Genomic DNA, 17352 nt, shown 5'->3' with positions numbered 1-17352 from the left:
GGATACATAGCGAGACCACTATGTTTCAAAACAAAAGAAAAGTAAACAAAACAAAACGTTGTTTTATTTGAAAAATCCAGCAATTAACTACTTTTCTATTGCCCTGATAAAACATAACCAGAAACAACCTATAGAAGAATGATTACTTTGGGTTACATATTCACAGGAAGAATCCACAATAGCATCCTAAGAATGGTAGCAGGTGGCTGGAACAGGAAATGGAGAGATCACATCTTCAACCACAAACGCAAAGCAGAGTCATCTGGAACCAGAGCAAAGACATAAACTCTCCAAGCTTTCCACCAGATACAAGCTCCCTCTAACAAGACTGCCAGCCAAAATGATCCTGGGGACTAAATACTCTAATACCTGAACCTATGTGGACATTTTCCAAACAATCACATCAATCAATAAAATATTTTTCCTCCCATTCTTTTGAATTTCATTTGATGTTTTAATTTGTGTTAATTTTTTAACGAGTCAATATTTTATATTTAATAATTACAGGTTAATAAATTTAATTGAATTTTAATGAATATATATATGTATATATATATATATATATATACACACACACACATCACACACATCATATAGCTTTAGAAGCATCCTTGTAGTGATATTCTTAGTTCAGTGTTATTTTCACTCAACAGTCATTCTCAAGACAGGAGATGGAAAATTAGAACCAAGAATGTAACTAATTGATTTTGTTACAAGTTATCAGGCCTTACAAACCTTAGTGTCATTAATGAACAGGACAGTAAATGTTTTCTCAGAGAAAGTTTATTTCATCTGATCTGATCCTCAACAACACTTGTTTTGATTCATCCATCCTACAGTTCTACCCAACTCAAAGGCACCCCACAATTTCCTCAATAATACTGTAGCTGGAAATCTCAGTTTCATCTGAGCTCTACATGCATCTTTGAGCTATATTAACACAGATCATAATGAGATCATCCTAATAAATACAACCCTGTCTCCAAAATAACTAGTCAAATCCGATCAATATTTTATCATAGATTTTATTTTTGGCGATTTCACATGTGTACAAATTGGCCTTTCAACTTCACTACACTTTATCATCTCCCCCTCTCTCATGAACTCTTCCTCCAAATAAGTGTATTACTTCAAAGTCTCTCTCTCTCTCCCTCTCTCTCTCTCTCTCTCTCTCTCTCTCTCTGTTTCTGTCAGTTTCTCTGTCTCTGCCCCACCCTGTGTGTGTGTGTGTGTGTGTGTGTGTGTGTGTGTTGATTCACTAAGATTAATTATGGTTGTATACCTAAGCATGAGTAAGGGAGCATATTTGCTACAACGTGAGCAACTGAGAAGTGGCAATACCACAAAATAATTTGATAATCCCCTCTCCTACCATTCATTACTTGCCCACGGTTCCTCAGTGAGGACTGGGTTCTCCTGAGTTCTTCACATATACATGATATAATCTTGTACAGGTAGCCAGAGGTGCAGTGATTTCATGAGTGTAATGCCCTTGTCATACCATGATTTGAAGCACTCCTCTTGACCCTCTTCCGTTCCTTCTGCCTCTCATATGTGATGTATCCCGGGCCTAGGAGGGTTTAATGTAAACGTGTCTTAAGGACCAAGTACTTACAATTTCAAAAGCTGTGAATCTCTGTGTTAACTTTTGCCTTTGCTTCTCTGACAAAGACTGAGATCAACACTCATCTGAATATGTTAGTATTTAAAAGTGAGTTTAACATCATGCCCTATAGCAAAACAATAGCCATTCCGCTTTCTGGCCTATGGCCTTCCAAGTCACATGTTCTAGGTTAGGTTAACAGTACTAGGTGTGAGTTCCTTCCAGTAGAGTGGACCTCAAATCCAAGTAGAAAATGGCTGATTATCTTCCTAAAAATCAGGCCACCATTGCACCAATGGTCATGTCTTGCCAGTATTGTCACTTTTCATGGTATCTGAATCTGGGTAAGACCAATAGTGAATTTTCTTCCCAGACAGCTTTTGTAATATTTTACATTCCTATGAATGCTAATCAACATGGAGGAAACATACAGCTTGGGTTACAAACATGGGATATTGTATCATCAGCAATAGAATCTTATGATTTAGTTCTGGTTGGCAACTGAGGTTGTTGACATAGCCTGTGGGAGCTCGTAGGAAAGTCTCACGTACAGAGTGCTTGGATTTTTATTTAATAACATTTGGCTTATGGAAGGAGGCCTATCTAGTCCTGTAGGGTACATCTGCTCAAACTTATTCAAAATGATGTTTTTTTAAAAAATATATTTATGAAATAATATGTTCCTGTAAACAAACTTTCTCTATGCATTTCCTTTGTCTTCATACAGTGGTTGGAGCATGTAATTCCCTGTGTTTCTTATAAGTCGACAGAGCAATAAATTAGTTCATGACTATACTTCATTATCCTGTAAGAAATCTGACTTTTCTATGGAAGAAAATAGTTTTCCTTTAGCTCATTTTTAAAGCAATATGCACTATAATTGCTTATCTATAGAATCAGCACCATTTCTCTTATCCTGAGATCATATTTTGTTGTAAAAAAAAGTATGGCATTTCTGTACATGACCTATCTGTTGTTTGTGTCATCTCTAGTATTTAACATCCCACGTTTGCTTTAGAACTTGCCTGTTACTTCATTTTCCCACTCCTATTAATGTAATTGTTTACTAAATGTATAAACATTAATATAGTTTGAAATTGGGTAATTTTTATCTATCCAAACTGATGTTTCTCCCTTTGTTCACCTGCATTCTCTGCTCCCTTTTAGTCCTTAGTTATTGTATACCATGCCGCATCTTCAGTAAGTTCTTGGATTCATCCTTAGTATTTGAAGTCACTTATATTCTCGATTCATCTACTTTGTATCAGCACCATATTTCAATAATTTTAAGGTGAGTTGCAATTAATAACACATATTGGTTTATGTCTTAAAGTAGTTTAACATAATTGCATTCAAATTTATATTTTTGGTATCAATAAAAATAGCCAAAAAGTATATTTAAAAAATGACTTAAAATTGACTTGGAGATGTGGCTCAGCATTTACAACTTAGCATTTTTCTTGCAAAGGATCAAGTTCTGTTCCCAGAACCCATGTCAGTCATCTCACAGCTGACTATAAGTCCATTTCCAGAGAGATCTGACCTTTGTGGGAACCAGCAGTTAAGTGCACACACACTCACACGCACAATTATAAATAATAAAATATACTTTAAAAATGTTTAGTATACCTTAATGATTCATTAAAATATTAATTTGCATTAAATTTTTATTTTTTAATATATATTTCTTATTATGTATGAAAAATATAAATCCAATATCCCTTTTTTATATGGGAAGGTGTCGGCGCCTGCACCGACATGGTACCGAGAATCGGGCGAAAGCCTGTGGGATTAAAGAAACACACACACACACACAGGTTATTCATGTCAAGCCAGGAGAGGAAGAGAGAGACTCCTATAGCTTTATTCACCATTTATATACCCAAGTTCCCCAGGTAGAAAATATCTGGGAAGCACAGTGGAAAACCCTAACTCCTGATTATCTGGCTGACTTTGTGACTCCAGTAACAAAAGACCTACTATGAGACCTGAATTAATTAGGGAAATATCCAGGAAGACCAGCCTAAATCTTAAAGACAAAGGCTGAGAAAGCAAAAGGCAGGAGCAAATTGACCACTGCCCAGGTGTGGCCCAGGTGTGTCAGTTCCACATGCATCAGCTGGGCTCAAAGCATTCCATGATTATTATCTTCTTGTGCCGCAAATTCATGGGAGAGGCTTTTGTCCAACAATCTCAAGACTTTATGGCAGTCATCTTAACTGTGGCAGTCATCTTAACAGTCACAAAGCGGCCAGGCCCAAATCCAATACGGCTCCCTACAGAAAGGTACTGTTTCCAAGACATGTTTGAGTCATGATGAGAACTATTTTTTTAATGGAACTTTATATTTCTAGAGAGACCATGGTTGATTTAACTTAAATCTTTGTTAGTAATAAAATAAAAATATGAACTGGATAATATACTCATTACTAAGGCTTTGATAGCTTTCCAATAAGTAAAGAGAATTCTTTAATGAAGACAGTAGTAATACTAATGAAAGCAATTTTTATACTTTAAGATAAAACAACCTAACAATTGGAAGGTCTTTATAGCTTAGTGAATACATATGCTATGCAAGGATTGCTTTAATCAAGGAGATCATGAATGAGTGGATGAGTTCCATTAGAATTATAAGATAGATCAGTGGACTTCAATGTACTTTCCTTTCAAGAAATCATCCATTTCCAAATATGGAAAGCCCTATCATAGTAGTGTACCCAGGAAATTTTTAAAAAAAGTCCAAACATTAAAATAATCATTTTATATCCATTTACTATATTTTAGAATTAATTTTATTTTTTTGATGGGGGAGAAGTTTATGACAGGATCTCACTGCATAATTCTCGTTGTCCTAGAGCTAACTATGTAGACCATGTTGGCTTTGAGCTCATGTAGATCCTACTGCCTTTGCCTCCCAAGTGCTGAGATTAAAGTGGGGACAAGTATGCTGTGGCATAGGATGGATTTATTTTAATGGTTCTGAAGGATTAAAAATTAATAATAAGCCGCCTAGCTACCCAAAAAGAAGAAGTAGGGGCCTAGCTACCCAAAAAGAAGAAGTAGGGTCTGTGAGAACATGAACTTTTCACCCCTCCCTTGCTGTACAATGGTTCCCGGAACATTCTTGCATGAAAAGTTTCCTGGAACAGCCACAATGACCCATAGCCTCCGGCCACAATGGTCCAATGGCCCTGTAAAATGTCACTACCCCTAATCACAATGTCACAAAGTCCTGGGTGTGTTGCCTAGTGTTACACATGACTAGTATATGACCTAACTATATGGGCAGTTTATGGTTTTGGAATTCCCCTCCTCCCTCCCTCTTGATCCCCCTGGTTTGTGGTTTTTTTCCTTTATAAGCTCTGTGAAAATTCAGGTCGGGGTCGAACTCCTCTACTCCCTGTGTGGTGTACGAGTCTCGACCCCAGCATGCTGGCCTGAGCTCTCGTTTCATCTCGCTTACAATAAATCTTCCTCGTGTGGTTACAGCAGGTCGGTGTCTGTGTCCTACTGGGTGCGCGTCTTTCCCGAGACTTGAGTGGGGGGCTCCCTTCAGGGGTCTTTCATTTGGGGGCTCGTCCGGGATCTGCGCGACCACCCAGGGGTCCTAGACCCACTTGGAGGTAAGATTCTCTGTTTTATCTCAGCGCTGTGTCTGGGTCTGTGTCTATGTTCTGTCTGGGAATCTGGTGCGATCGATGTTTCGGTTTTGCGGACGCTCAGTGAGACCGCGCTCCAGGAAGGAGAGCGGGGTGGAAAGGGATAGACGTGTCCAGGTATCCACCGTCCGTTCGCCCTGGGAGACGTCCCAGGAGGACACAAGGGGGGACCAGGGACGCCTGGTGAACCCCATCTGATAGGTCCAGAGGGGACTTTACTCCTTGACGACCGGTTTGTTAGGCAAGGTCTGCGACCTGCCGATCAGTTTCAGTGCCTCTGGTCGACACGAAGTCGACGTCGGTTTTGTTTTCTTTTTTCTCTTTTGTTTGTGCTCGTGTGTGTGGTGTGTGTTGTCGAGCTCGACATGGGACAGAAAGTAACGACTCCTTTGATTTTGACTCTGGATCACTGGACTGAAGTAAGGACTAGAGCTCACAATTTTTCGGTAGACGTTAAGAAGGGACCCTGGCAGACTTTTTGTTCATCCGAATGGCCGGACTTTAAGGTAGGATGGCCACCAGAGGGAACCTTTAACCTGTCTCTTGTTTTCGCTGTTAAGCGCATTATCTTTCAGGAAATAGGAGGACATCCCGACCAGATCCCCTATATCATCGTCTGGCAGGACCTGGTCCAGAATCCCCCACCTTGGGTTAAGCCCTGGACCATGGGGTCCGGAGTGACGGTGGCGGTTGCGGCAGCTAAACCTAAGCAGACCCAACCGTCGGCAGGCCCTTCGGCACCTCCGAAGATCTACCCCGAGATCGAGGACCCTTTGTGGACAGAGCCACAGCCTCCCCCTTATCCTCTGCCGCGACCATCTGCACCCCCGGTCCCGGCACCTGTCGAGAAGGACGGGGTGGGGGGGCCTGCGGCGGGGACACGGAGCCGGAGAGGCCGCAGCCCAGAAGGAGATTTCACTGTTGCCCTGCCCCTCCGTGCCTATGTTGGTGGCCCCCCCGCCAGGCCCCGATGAACTTGTCCCTTTGCAGTACTGGCCTTTCTCTTCAGCTGATCTATACAACTGGAAAACTAATCACCCTTCTTTTTCAGAAAATCCCTCGGGCTTGACTGGGCTTCTTGAGTCCCTTATGTTTTCCCATCAGCCCACTTGGGATGATTGCCAGCAACTCCTGCAGGCCCTCTTCACCACAGAGGAGAAGGAGAGGATCCTGTTGGAAGCCAGAAAGAATGTCCCCGGACCAGATGGGACCCCCACTAGTCTCCCCAATCTTATAGATGAAACCTTCCCCTTAACCCGCCCAGCCTGGGACTTCAACACTGCGGAAGGTAGGGAGCGTCTCACAGTATACCGCCGGACTCTAGTGGCGGCGCTCAAAGGGGCCGCTCGGCGACCCACTAATTTGGCTAAGGTAAGAGAAGTTCTTCAGGGACCAGCAGAGCCGCCCTCTGTTTTCTTAGAGCGACTGATGGAGGCCTATAGGAGATATACACCGTTTGACCCCTCCTCGGAGGGACAGCAAGTGGCTGTAGCCATGGCTTTCATTGGGCAGTCCGCCTCGGACATTAAAAGAAAGCTGCAGAGGTTAGAGGGGCTCCAGGACTACACTTTGAGAGATCTAGTAAAAGAAGCAGAGAAGGTGTATCATAAGAGGGAAACAGAGGAAGAGAAACAAGAGAGAGAAAAGAAAGAGGCAGAAGAGAGAGAGAACCGGCGTGATCGCCGGCAGGAGAGGAACTTAACTAAGATTTTGGCCGCAGTAGTAGGTGACAAAAGGATAGAGAAGGGACAGTCAGGGTACCTGGGCAACGGAGCAAGAAGACCTCCGGGAGGAAAAAGACTGCAGCTCGAAAATGATCAATGTGCATACTACAAAGAAAAAGGACATTGGGCCAGAAACTGTCCTAAAAAGAAACAAAGAGGACCCAAGGTACTGGCCTTTGAAGAGAACTAGGGAAGTCGGGGCTCGACTCCCCTCCCCGAGCCTAGGGTAACTCTTTCTGTGGAGGGGACTCCTGTTGATTTCTTAGTAGACACAGGAGCAGAACATTCAGTTTTGACCAAGCCACTGGGACAATTGGGGCAAAAGAAGACTATGGTGATGGGAGCCACTGGTAGTAAACTTTACCCCTGGACCACTAAACGAGTTTTAGATATAGGGAAAAGCCAAGTGACTCATTCTTTTCTTGTGATTCCTGAATGCCCCACGCCCCTACTGGGAAGAGACTTATTAACCAAACTTAAGGCTCAAGTACAGTTCACCTCAAAAGGGCCGAAAGTAACCTGGGAAGAGGCCCCTGTTGCATGTTTGGTTTTAAGTTTAGAAGAAGAATACCGCCTCCATGAGCAGAATCCCAAACAGTTACTAGCCCCCGAGTGGCTGTCTGCTTTTTCCGAAGTCTGGGCGGAGCAGACAGGGATGGGGTTAGCCAAGCAAGTACCGCCAGTAGTAGTAGAATTAAAAGCCGATGCCTCTCCAGTCTCAGTCAAACAATACCCTATGAGTAGGGAAGCTAAAGAAGGCATCCGGCCACATATTCAGAGACTGTTACAACTAGGGATTCTAGTGCCTTGCCAATCCCCTTGGAACACTCCTCTCCTGCCTGTGCGCAAGCCTGGGACTAATGATTATCGACCAGTACAAGATTTAAGAGAAGTTAACAAAAGGGTGCAGGACATCCACCCTACGGTTCCAAATCCTTACAATTTACTAAGTTCCCTACCACCAGAGCGGACTTGGTACACTGTCTTAGACTTAAAGGATGCCTTTTTCTGCCTTCGGTTGCATCCCAACAGCCAGCCACTATTTGCTTTTGAGTGGAGAGATCCAGAAGGAGGACACACTGGCCAGCTGACCTGGACACGGCTGCCCCAAGGGTTCAAAAATTCCCCTACTCTCTTTGATGAGGCGCTCCATCGAGACCTTGCGCCTTTTAGGGCACAAAATCCCCAGATTTCTCTCTTGCAGTACGTAGACGACCTACTGCTTGTTGCTTCAACCCAGGAACTGTGTCGTGAGGGGACCAAAAGGCTCCTAAATGAATTGGGTGAGTTGGGGTACCGGGTGTCTGCTAAAAAAGCTCAGCTGTGTCGCACCGAGGTGACCTACCTAGGATACACTCTCCGAGAAGGAAAGCGGTGGCTCACCGAAGCTCGAAAGAAAACTGTGATGCAGATCCCGACCCCCACCACTCCGCGACAAGTACGTGAGTTTCTGGGGACAGCGGGCTTTTGTAGACTCTGGATACCGGGGTTCGCAACACTGGCAGCCCCTTTGTACCCTCTTACAAAAGAAAAGGTCCCATTCACCTGGACCGAGGAGCACCAAAGAGCCTTTGAGGACATAAAAGCTGCACTACTGGCAGCCCCTGCTCTGGCCTTGCCAGATTTGACTAAGCCTTTCACTTTATATGTTGATGAACGGGCTGGAGTAGCCCGCGGGGTCTTAACTCAGGCTCTGGGGCCCTGGAAACGCCCGGTAGCCTACTTGTCAAAAAAGTTAGACCCGGTCGCCAGCGGATGGCCCTCCTGCCTAAAAGCCATTGCTGCCGTGGCCTTACTTGTTAAAGATGCTGACAAGCTTACCCTAGGTCAGCATGTGACTGTCATTGCTCCCCATGCTCTGGAGAGTATTGTGCGGCAGCCCCCGGACCGGTGGATGACTAACGCCCGGATGACTCACTATCAGAGCCTGTTACTGAATGAACGAGTGACTTTCGCCCCACCTGCCATTCTTAATCCTGCTACTCTTCTCCCTGAGATACATAACTCCACCCCAATACATCAATGTGTCGATATCTTGGCGGAAGAAACCGGAACAAGAAAGGACCTGACTGATCGACCATGGCCAGGTGTGCCTGCTTGGTATACAGATGGTAGCAGTTTTGTGGTGGAAGGAAAAAGGAGAGCGGGAGCGGCAGTGGTAGATGGAAAACAGGTAATCTGGGCAAGTAGTCTTCCAGAAGGAACTTCAGCTCAAAAAGCTGAACTCGTGGCTTTGACTCAGGCCTTGCGATTGGCAGAAGGTAAGGCCATTAACATTTATACCGACAGCCGGTATGCCTTTGCTACAGCCCATATACATGGAGCCATCTACAAGCAAAGGGGGCTACTCACTTCGGCGGGAAGAGACATCAAAAACAAAGAAGAGATTTTAGCCCTTTTAGAGGCAGTACATTTGCCAAAGAAGGTGGCCATTATTCACTGTCCAGGTCACCAAAAAGGAGAAGATCCTATAACAAAAGGGAACCAAATGGCGGACCTCGTGGCAAAACAGGTGGCCCAGCAGGTAACAATATTAGCAGAAAAGAGTCAGACTCCAGTAAAAACTCCAGTTACTGATGACTCTAACCACATTTATTCAGCCAATGATTTTAAAATATTAGAAAATATGGTTTGCAGAAAACAAGCTCAAGAATTCAGCTTTGATGGGGTAGCGCGGACTATGGATGGGCGAGTGATCCTGCCAACAAAAGAAGGAATAAGTTATGTTCAGAGACTGCACCAGTTGACTCATTTAGGGGCAGATAAACTAAAACAACTTGTCAAAGCTTCTAAATACCATGTGTTAAATTTAAATTCAACAATTAGGCAGGTGGTTGACTCTTGCCAGGCCTGTACACTTACTAACGCCGCTAAGCCCTATCAAGAACCTGGAAAAAGAAGGCGAGGAGACCGACCAGGAGTCCATTGGGAAGTGGATTTTACTGAAATAAAGCCAGGAAAATATGGTAATAAATATCTATTAGTCTTTGTTGATACCTTTTCAGGATGGGTGGAGGCTTTCCCCATAAAATCCGAAACTGCTCAGGTGGTGGCCAAGAAGATTCTTGAAGAAATCTTACCCCGGTTTGGGGTGCCCAAGGTAATCGGCTCGGATAATGGGCCAGCTTTTGTTGCCCAGGTAAGTCAGGGATTGGCCTCGCAACTGGGGACAGATTGGAAATTACATTGTGCATATAGACCCCAGAGTTCAGGACAGGTAAAAAGAATGAATAGAACTCTAAAAGAGACCCTAACTAAATTAGCCATTGAGACCGGTGGTAAAGACTGGGTGACTCTCCTTCCCTTTGCGCTTCTTAGGGTCCGAAACACACCCGGACGTTTCGGCCTCACTCCTTATGAGATTCTCCATGGGGGACCGCCCCCCTTGACTGAGTCCAGTGGGATATTGGATCCCAGTGCCGACTCCTCCTCATCCTCTGCTTTGTTTACTCATCTAAAGGCTCTGGAAGTCATCAGAACACAGATCTGGGACCAGATAAAAGAAGCCTACGCACCGGGAACTTCAGAGGTGCCCCACAGGTTCCAGGTTGGAGATTCGGTCTTAGTCAGACGACATCGAGCTGGCACCTTGGAGCCTCGGTGGAAAGGACCATATCTGGTGTTGCTGACCACCCCCACGGCAGTAAAGGTGGATGGGATCGCTGCTTGGATACACGCCTCCCACGTCAAGAAGACACCCAACCAAAATGAAGACAACAACTGGATGGTGGCAACTACTAATAATCCTCTTAAGCTTCGCCTGTGCCGCAGAGGTAAAGAGCCAAGATACAGGAATATGGCCAGGACACATAGGAGCTGCGAATCCTCCGCTGCCAGCTAAAAAACCCACGCCTCCGAAACCCACGCCATCGAAACCGGAAATCATCCAGACCGCTGCCGCCGCCAATGCCGCCAAAGCCGCCACTGCTGCCGTCGCTGCTGCTGCTGATGCAAACCGAGGCCCCGCTACTACTCGTGTTCCCAACGCCAAAACCACCAGACCTGACCGTGAGCACCCACCAGATGATTCAGTTAAGACTGCTCCTCACTCAGGTCAGGTTTACCTACCAAATTACAACCCACATCAGCCTTTAATTCTAACCTGGCAGGTTCTTGGTCCTGCTCTGGATCAGGTTTTATTCACCACTTCCAAAATAGCACCGCCAGGGACATGGTGGCCTGACCTAGCTTTCTGCCTCAAACAGATTATCCCCACTTCCATTCCCCCTAATCAAGTAAGAAGCTATGGGTTTTACTGCTGCTCAGAGCATAATAAGCAGACTATATGTGGGGGACCAGCCTCACATTATTGTGCTAAATGGAGTTGTGTTTCTTCCAATGATGGTGATTGGAAATGGGACAGCGAATATACTCATGACAGGGCTACCTTTTCTTTTGAAAACTCTGGGCCAGGGAGGTATGTCATAATAGAACCATATAAAAGGTTTGACTGTCGCCCTGCTGATTTAGATAGAATTCGGATCAAATTTACAGACACTGGTAAAAATTATGATACCCAAACATGGATAAGGGACATGAGATGGGGGGTAGTTTTTAATGACTATAATAACAAGCCTGGATCATCAGTCATGGTTCGCTTAAGCCTCAGTAGCCCCCCAGCCCAACCTGTAGGTCCTAATGTCCTAGCTAAAGAACCTCCCTCCACTTCAAATACTCCCATACCCCCGGACACTGAAAATCGTCTGTTTAGCTTAATACAAGGGGCATTCCTGGTCCTGAATCGTACCAATCCTAATGTTACTCAGTCTTGTTGGTTGTGCTATGCCTCTAGCCCCCCCATATTATGAAGGTATTGCTCAGACCAGGGGTTACAACAAAACAACAGACTCCTCTCAATGCCCTTGGGGGGAAAACAGAAAGTTAACTCTAACAGCAGTCTCAGGAAGTGGACTTTGTTTAGGCCAGGTACCTCATGATAAACAGCACCTTTGTAATCAAACACAAACCGTCCAGCCTACGGGAGGTAATCAGTATCTAGCACCCCCCCTAGACACAGTATGGGCCTGCAACACTGGTCTCACTCCTTGTGTATCAACTTCTGTTTTCAATACTTCCAAAGATTACTGTATTTTGGTTCAACTCGTTCCTAGACTCCTATATCATGATGATAGCTCTTTTGTAGATGAGTTTGATCACCGAGATCGCTGGAAGAGAGAGCCTATCACCTTGACCTTTGCAGTACTCATGGGACTGGGGATAGCGGCTGGAGTTGGTACGGGTACCGCTGCATTAATTCAGACCCCCCAATATTATGAGGAATTACGAGCAGCTATGGATACTGACCTTAGATCCATAGAACAATCTATAACTAAACTAGAAGAGTCTTTAACCTCCCTGTCTGAAGTGGTACTACAGAATAGAAGAGGACTAGATTTATTATTCCTCAAGGAAGGAGGACTCTGTGCTGCTCTAAAAGAAGAATGTTGTTTTTATGTTGATCATTCTGGAGTGATCAAGGATTCGATGGCTAAACTTAGAGAGCGCTTAGATATACGGAAAAAAGAAAGAGAAGACAGACAGGGATGGTTTGAAAGTTGGTTTAATAAGTCCCCATGGTTAACCACTCTCCTCTCTACTTTAGTTGGGCCCATTATAATTCTCATGCTTCTACTTACTTTCGGGCCATGTATACTCAATAGGCTGGTGGCATTTATAAAAGAAAGAGTGAGTGCTGTTCAGGTACTGGTCCTGCGACAACAGTACCAAGAGTTACAATGGGATGAACAATGGCTCTAAGATTAGAGCTGATGAAAAGGAAGAAGTGGGGAATGAAGGATTAAAAATTAATAATAAGCCGCCTAGCTACCCAAAAAGAAGAAGTAGGGGCCTAGCTACCCAAAAAGAAGAAGTAGGGTCTGTGAGAACATGAACTTTTCACCCCTCCCTTGCTGTACAATGGTTCCCGGAACATTCTTGCATGAAAAGTTTCCTGGAACAGCCACAATGACCCATAGCCTCCGGCCACAATGGTCCAATGGCCCTGTAAAATGTCACTACCCCTAATCACAATGTCACAAAGTCCTGGGTGTGTTGCCTAGTGTTACACATGACTAGTATATGACCTAACTGTATGGGCAGTTTATGGTTTTGGAATTCCCCTCCTCCCTCCCTCTTGATCCCCCTGGTTTGTGGTTTTTTTTCCTTTATAAGCTCTGTGAAAATTCAGGTCGGGGTCGAACTCCTCTACTCCCTGTGTGGTGTACGAGTCTCGACCCCAGCATGCTGGCCTGAGCTCTTGTTTCATCTCGCTTACAATAAATCTTCCTCGTGTGGTTACAGCAGGTCGGTGTCTGTGTCCTACTGGGTGCGCGTCTTTCCCGAGACTTGAGTGGGGGGCTCCCTTCAGGGGTCTTTCAGTTCAAATGAAACTATTTTATGTAAAATTAAACACAGAGCAGACAGAAAATCTGTCTTTCATGGAACAAAAAAAATTAGAAATAATTGGAAACTACAAAGATTTCTGCTTTGTTCAGTATTTCTTAGTTTTTATACAATTGTTAGTTTTTATAAAAATCTTAGTTCTATGAACATTCAAATGATCAATAATAATTTTAAATAAATTAATAGATATTTAAGAGTTTTGAATTTGAATTTAATATGCTAAATATAAAGATGTTGAATTTAATATTTTCATGATTCTCAATATTATGAAAAAAGATATCAAGAGGTATAAAATCTATAAAAATCAGAGTCACTGAAAATTTTTTAGAGATTAAGAAATATATTTAGAAATTATTAAAGTAAAAATTGTCAAAAAATGAAATATATATGAACAATCACAATAAAAGTTGATTGGTAAATTATCATTTCCATAGTTTTGCATATATATGTATATATACATATATATAGCAAATTGTTTATACTAATTGGCATGCTACAAATTGTATCCTGAATATTGAACATATCTCTGACATGAGTATTTTCACATTCTTTGAAGTGTTAATAGAAAATTTGAAGTACTTATTAGTTGTGAAATTTCACACCATAAGTAAGTGATGTATTAGATGTTTACTTCATTATTCTTTTTCAAAGGCCTATTAATTAGCCAATCACTTTAACACTGTACAATGTGAAATGTGTGATAAATTCTCTGTTGAAAATCTCTTTCTAATTATTTCTAAACTTATTCTAACTGTATAGAAGTTCATTGAGATGCATGAAGTTTAGGTCTTGTTAATTTTACCATGTGTTTCAAAGTTGCAAGTTTTTTCTTATAACAAAATTTATTTACAAACAACTTCTTATGAAGATATTTAGATAGTCAAGAAAGGTATAATGTTTGCTTCCTTCATGTAACTGAGGGTGCAATAAGTGAGAATTGGAGAAGAAACCTTTAAAAATATTTCTTTTTTTTTTTTCCTTTCTTTTTTTCGGAACTGGGGACTGAACCCAGGGCCTTGCGCTTGCCTAGGCTAAGCTACCACTGGGCTAAATCCCCAACCCTAAAAGTATTTCAAATGGGTAAATGAAGAGAGGAAAGATAGAGACAGAGAAGCAAATAAGGCCATAAGGAAGTTGGAGAACTTTAAACAGCCAGTGATATTGAAGTAGAGAGAGAAACAGTGGATTGGAAGAAGAGATGTTAAATTTATCTGCAGATATGAGCTTGAGTCTCTCAACAATATCTCAGAGGTAACTTTTAACCATGCATCTGGACACTCCATAGTCTTGTGAAATAGATATGTGAAATAAACTATCATTTTCATAACTATATTTTTATGGGGTCAAACCTAGAGAGTGATAAGTTTGAAAGTGAAAGCAGATAGAGTAAAGCAGGTGATTACAATAGGAATATGAAGATTTGAAATTGTGAAAGTTTTAGGAGTTTTAACACCTCAATATTAACCAAGCTTAGTACAGAGGTAAGGAATGAAGTATTGTTTATATCTCATGTCCAGACTGTGTGAAAATATTGAGTGTGCTCAATATAAAACATCTATAGAAAAGGTAAGTATATATGAAGAAGAATCTATGTAGATAGGGATTGGTACATATGAAGGGATTTGGGGAACTGTTCAAGGATTCGGTGCTGTCAAAATCTGGAAACAATATTGTACAGTTCTGCTAATAACTCAAACCTAGTAGATGAGAGCAAGCACTGGAAAAATATCTACCATTCATTTAATCTAGAAAAGGATCTGGCTGGGTCACAGCCATAGCATCTGTTATACCATAATCATGCATGATGACAGAGTGGTCTTATAGTTGCTGATTCCAACAGAGTCACATGGCCTTGTCTGATTTCAGCCTTGTTCAGCAAGCAGCATTGTAATATAATTGATGATTGCCAAGGTAATTTATTTTACTTCTTTTCTTTTTTGCTTTCGTAGTCTCTTGTATTGTATTGGGGCAGGTTTATTGGCTAGTTTTAAGTCAATGTGGCATAAGCTAGAATCAGCTCTGGGAAAAGAGTATCTTAATTAAGAAAATGCCTCCATTATATTGGCCAATAGTCAAGTCTTTCTTGGTTAAGCATTGATGTGGGAGGTCTCAGACCAGTGAGAGTACTGTCAGCCCTGGCTAGATGGGTAATATACAAAAGCAGATTCATCAGGCTAGGAAAAACAAGTGAGTACGTGCCTCAGGTCCTGCCTTGAGTTCCTGTCTTGACTTTCAAGTAGGATGGACTGTGATATGGATGTTTAAACCAAACATTTTGTGTCATAGTGTCTTTTGTGTCATAGTGTCTTTTGTGTCATAGTGTCTTTTGTGTCATAGTGTCTTTTGTGTCATAGTGTCTTTTGTGTCATAGTGTCTTATCACAACTAGAAACCTTAACAAGAAAACTTGGGTATGTCAGTGCAATGTCCCAGACTTAAATCACTGTTTAATCCTCTTGATCAGAAGCTCCTCTGAATGATGTGACCTGTGATTAGATTCCAGTTGTCCCTATTTCTCTTCTGTCATGCTGTGGTCTCTTGTCTACTGGAGGGATGATAGCTTGTAAGAATGATAGCTTGTAAGAATGATAGCTTGTAAGCAATTTCTGGTAGAAATGATGACCCAAACTGTAATTTAAAGAATTATCTGAAATACAATTGTTAACTATTTCTGCAGTGAGATTTTAGTCTCAAAGAGCTAACTAAAGCAAGGCAAAAAAAAAAGTTGAACCAAAATCTCCCAAAGTTTGTTTGACAGAGACATACTGCTTTTCCTTTTAACATAGAGAAAAGGACATGTAAGTATTTGATACAACTGAGAAGCTAAATACAATTTGTTTTTTTTTAAACATGAAATAAATATGCTAAAACGTAAGTCAGACATTTGAGTCTGTTGTCATTTACTAATAGAAAACATGTAAGTTTGTCTACAAGTAACAGCTGAATACTTTTTTCCTCAGACCATGATATTACCAGTTTTACAGGTTACGCCTGAGCGGGGGAGGTCAGTCCGTCAGGAGAGGGTAGGAGGGTAACTGGAAGATTAGAGTTGGTGAAGATCTGTATTTTAAAATTGTGGGGAAAATATATGTATTTTAAAATGTGGAGGATTTTTTGTAGTAGGCCAAACATAATTTGTGAAAATCCTAGTCAATAGAAATAAAGTTGGGGAAAGGTGTGTATTGTTGCATGACTCCCAGATGTTTGCCACAGACACTTGCAAAAGTACTGGTGCTCTGAATCACTTAATAAAACCAAAAAAGGAATCAAATTTGAGATAGAATTTGAAGAAGACAGCAGAACTGATAATGGTGATGCTTCATTTCTGTATAAACTTGATTAAAGTAAATCTCTTAAACATTTATGACTGTGCTAATAAAGTTGTTCCTAGAAACAATAGCATTTTAATAAGTAAAGTAAGTTGGGATACTCTCTATCCATATTTACCAGGATTATCCAGATTATCCAGGACTCAAAGGAAAAAGTGGAGAATAATGAGAGTTATTTTCTATGTCTTCCTATGATCTGGAACATTCTCCTATTAATTTTTGACATTTAACATCTAAGGCCTTCAAATTCTGAGACTCTTACTTGTGCAACCCCCTCCATGATTACCAGGTATGTGTACTGTACTGGGAGTTAAAGTACAGTCTTTTCTGGAAACAGGCTTGCTTAATAACTTAGACAATGGGCTTGTTTGGTATATAGTTGGTTGATAGTATTGTAGGACTTCTAAGTGTTCTTAATTATGTAAAAGTTCTCCTACCCATAGATATAGATAGACAATAGGTGATAGATATGATAGATATAGAGAGATATCCATAGATGATAGACTGATGATAAATCAGTCATCTATGATAGATGATAAATGGTAGACAGATCATGGATGCATATTTAATCCATACATATATTATAGATGGATAACCATATAAAGGTAATAGATTTCCATAAATAATAAATAGATG

General features: G+C 41.9%; 1 pseudogene; it reads left to right on the top strand.

The window, feature by feature from the left end:
* Window positions 1-5392: 5392 nt before the first annotated feature.
* On the top strand, window positions 5393-10847 carry LOC103691841 (uncharacterized; annotated as a pseudogene).
* The last annotated feature ends 6505 nt before the right edge of the window (window positions 10848-17352 follow it).

This window comes from Rattus norvegicus, chromosome 3 (genome assembly GCF_036323735.1).
Source record: "Rattus norvegicus strain BN/NHsdMcwi chromosome 3, GRCr8, whole genome shotgun sequence".
Taxonomy (NCBI): Eukaryota; Metazoa; Chordata; class Mammalia; order Rodentia; family Muridae; genus Rattus; species Rattus norvegicus.
Note: the sequence above shows the minus strand (reverse complement) of the source record. Positions and strands in the feature narration are given on the sequence as shown.